We start from the raw sequence: 4,576 nt of genomic DNA, 5'->3' as shown, positions 1-4,576 counted from the left end.
TGTCTTTGTGAATACGTTATTAGCGACACAGTTGTGATCAGTATCAAACACTAACAAATATTGACGCCGAGATACACTGTATGTAGATTTTAAAGAAGGCCAATCACGCCGCCATTTTACGCTCCCGCTCAATGGCGAGTCACACAAAGCATCCATTTCCATCGGCTAATTCAAGCGAGTAACCAAGATATTTTCAATCATATTTCCTCAATAACATATCAGACTTCATTCGTACACTGTTATTTTGAAGGTTCCTTGCGAATGAATCCCTGTTTTTTCAATGATAAACAATAACAAAGAAGTGGGTAATTGACATTCTTTTACTGCATTCTTTGTTAGCTATATCAAGATTTTTCAAGTCTTTGTGAGCCGCCATTTTGTCATCCTAGCAAAGAACCAAGTGTGAAAAAGCATCCATTTCCATCGGCTGATTTGAGGAAGCTATTGAATTATCTCAAATTTAATTTGTGAAATGAAGTAAACAGCTTTGCTTTTACAGTGAGGACACGGAAAGCGGGCCATGCTGAACAACTTTGACCAATCAGATTCGGCTTAAACACCGTAAACATTTTGAACAAAAAAGTTCAGTCAATGAGAAAGGCCGGACGTTGTTTAAAAATACGACTGTTTGAGCCGCTTTCCCACGGTCGACTACACGTACAAGATCAAATAAACTACGTCCGTCTTTTCTCATTGGCTGAACCTTTTTTTTTTAATGTTTACGGTTTCCAAGCCGAATCTGATTGGTCAAACTTGTTTAGCATGGCCCGCTTTCTGTGTCCTCACTGTAAGTAATCACAATCCACAGATTTCTTGATTCGCGGGGATACTACTTTGTAGTGTGGAACTGTCTAGCATCTTGTTCCACACGAAACAGTATTACACTCTTTTTTATAAGAACGTCTAATTTTTAGTTGATGCTGGGCCGTCCTTATTTTTGAGACATTCCAAGGCTGAATATGTTCTTAACGATTTTCTTAAATTTTAGTTAATGATCCCAACCCTGAATAAACACAACAACTTCTTTGTGTGGGGAATTGTTGGGGGGATCAAATGCTCCACTAACAGAAAACTATATAAAATATTTTTCATATATGCTTTGGGTTGTCATAGCAACTCGGAAAGTAAGGGGTCACAATCTCCTTACCCACCTCACCTCTTTTGGGGGTAACAATCCACCCAGAACCATAAGAGGTCGTTATCCTCTTTATGGCAAGAGGAGTCATTCCAAGGGGGTTACAATCCCCACAAGGAAGGTCCCTTTGTTGCCATGGCAACTAGCCATAGAACTGTCAAATCCCCTAATTGAAATACAACCAGGGTTTATGGGGCAGAAATTTTTAATAATAAGAGCACCTCACCCCACAAATACACGAAGTGTTTTTCCCATAGACGCCTCCCCACGAGGAAATCCCATTAATTTGTTTGAAACCCCGAAAAGTAGAGAATGAGGGTATCTGATATAGCGTTCAAAGCAACCCGAAGACCAGCGTCCTAGTGTTTTTATTAGCCAGGGGGGAAGGCCTACTGAGCCGGCTGTGGAGGCAGCAACTATTCTATAGCTATGGCCTGCAAAGTCAGAGGAGTTAAAGCCTGACATAGAGAGTTGATGTCTGGTCTCTCATGTGATAACTTGCTTGGTTAATAACTTTCCCGATCGGTATGTAAAAAGGGGGGCATATTGTGGACCCATTGTTAAATCTGATTGCATTGCCTTTACTGGTCACAGTGGTTGACATGTCTTTCCTATGATCATAGTCTGACCCGTGCGAAAGGGATCAGTTTTAGACACCTTCATTCTAACAGGCATATAGTCAGGTGAGCTAGAGTGGTAGAAAAGTGATGTCTGAGGAACACCTTCATTCTAACAGGCATATAGTCAGGTGAGCTAGAGTGGTAGAAAAGTGATGTCTGAGGAACACCTTCATTCTAACAGGCATATAGTCAGGTGAGCTAGAGAGTGGTAGAAAAGTGATGTCTGAGGAACACCTTCATTCCAACAGGCATATAGTCAGGTGAGCTAGAGAGTGGTAGAAAAGTGATGTCTGAGGAACACCTTCATTCTAACAGGCATATAGTCAGGTGAGCTAGAGTGGTAGAAAAGTGATGTCTGAGGAACACCTTCATTCTAACAGGCATACAGTCAGGTGAGCTAGAGAGTGGTAGAAAAGTGATGTCTGAGGGAGAGAGATGTATAGCTGGTTGAAAATTGCTGTTGCAAGTGAGCTCACCCAAACGAAAAAATCAAAGAAGGCTAGTGTCATAGCTGCCAAAACCATAATAGAGTCTGTGTTAGGGGTGTGGGATATTGATAAGAGACAATAGACGTAGATGCCTTATTGTGAAAGGGAGGCGTTTTCTCTGTGAACAGCTTTGCTCACGCTTGATGCCTCGCAAGACTAATTGCAGGAGAAGAAACTGTTTAAAGTTGATCTCAATGCTTTGTTGGCATGGCAGCTAGCTGGTTTTTCATGGAAGAGTATTTGATAGACCTGGCCACCTAGGTGACATAATGTACCAGGGTTTCCTCGCTCACGGGCAAACTGTCTGCAAATAATTCCTGCCATGCAATGCTGATGCCGGGATAAGAAAGTTTTTGATGGTTATGCAAACGACCTTGATATCAATGGGGCCTAAATATGCCCCTAAACCCAATAGTCCCAGATGCATCTGTGTGAAGATAGAGGGAGTCTGAGTCAACCCAAGTAAGGAGTAAGAAAAAGCTAGCCCCGTTCCAATCTGAAAAAAAGGTTTGCCACATGTGTAGATCTCTATGTTAGGATCTTCTAGGTTAGCTGATACAACATCGGGTTGCTCAAAGGCAGTTTTTTGCTGGCTTAGCTGCGCGGGTACCCTTAAAACTAACATCCACCCCGTAACGGAGGCTTTGGCATAAAGTGGAAACAAACGACTGGTCTGGGTGCTTAGATAAAGCTTCCTCTAACCTAGTAACGTTGATAGGTGTTGGAAGGGAGGGGGTGTGTTGCTTACTTATGCTTACGAGATGATCCCTGCTTCTCCCTGTTCCGTTCCCCATCCCGGTCCCTCCCCTTGCCTTGTTCCCTAAGGGGGCAGGATATCCCGGGTGAGATCTATTGCATGCATACTTGTATTGGCAGAGCTCACAAGTGAACGATCCCCTTCCATTGTAGATGTTACAGGTGCCTGCATTTGCTACCCCTGCAGACACACTAGAGGGTCCCTTGAAAAAAAGAGAATACTCCTCTCTCATCACCTCAGGAGAAACGGTGAAAATAGTGAGCCAGAGGTGTTGATCTATTTCCGACCACACTAACCCTATGTTAGAAGCTGCTTGCCGCCTAAATTTTTTATCATAAATAGCCCAACCAAACCCCTTATGAGCCCGGACAGCGTAGCGGATAAGGCTTAAATACTTCATGAGCTCCTGCGAGCGCCCAGGAAACTTATGAGTTAGGATAGTTATGTATGTGTAAAATGTTGTTGGAAAATTCGGATCCGAAAATTCAGTCGGGAGGAGTCGATCCCATGACCTTACCCATCCTACGAATTTGCAGGAACAAACTAGGAATGAATGATAGACAACGTGGACGAGGCAAACATTAGATTGCTTGGCGGTAGGAATACTGGCATGTGATTGGCCAGGGCAAACAACGAGCCACTAGGGGACATAAGATGGGCTTGACGTGAATAACAAAAGGACTTTTAATCATTTGATTACTTAATACCCCAAGTTGTTTACCATTGAAGCCACACTAATTACGCTTCACTTAGAAGTCCTATGGTTGGGTTAAAGGCAAGTAATAGTCCCGCTCTAGCTGCTTTGTTATGAGTGACCAGGTCGCTTATCATTAACTACAATTTATCTAGTTATAAATTTTCCTTGTATTTAAGAATATAATAGCCAATTAATTATTAGGAAGAGAATTATACTAACGATCAATAGCAATAATAAGGTTGCAACTATTAGCACAAGTTGATTCTACATTTTAGAACGCATTAGGACTAAAAAAGATCTACTATCTGAGCCTTGGCATGTTCTTAGCATGTTGAGGCTGGACGTTCTTATAAAAAGGTTCTTATAAAAAAAAAGAGTATATATGTAATAAACCCGAGTCCAGGCATCTATGCCTTGTAATGACTTGTTAGGCTCTAATCTAGTCTTACATTTTTTTTATAATCACCTTTTTTATAAGAACGTCCAGGCTGAGATTCACCAAATTTTAAGAACATGCCGAGGCTCAAGTAGCAGCAACAATTTGCTTTTTTAGTGTTATGTGTATATAGCGTTCATTAATAACAACATTTATATTATATTGCTATTGATAATTTGTGTAATTCTTCTACAAATAATTCATTGGGTACTATATTTTATAAGAACTAAAATTTAAGAACATCGTTAAGTAAGTGTTAAATACCGATGACGGAGGCAGTTTGCCGTATAACAGCGTTCGGGCAGCCTTAATGACCCAGCCTCAACTAAAAATTAGACGTTCTTATATAAAAAAAGTGTATAGCACTTTACTGCGCAAGAGCAGGTCTTTACTTCAACTTTGCTTTTTGATAGTTATTTCAAAATGACATTGCATATTTTTCC

The sequence above is a fragment of the Nematostella vectensis genome, chromosome 5 (genome assembly GCF_932526225.1).
Source record: "Nematostella vectensis chromosome 5, jaNemVect1.1, whole genome shotgun sequence".
Taxonomy (NCBI): Eukaryota; Metazoa; Cnidaria; class Anthozoa; order Actiniaria; family Edwardsiidae; genus Nematostella; species Nematostella vectensis.
Note: the sequence above shows the minus strand (reverse complement) of the source record.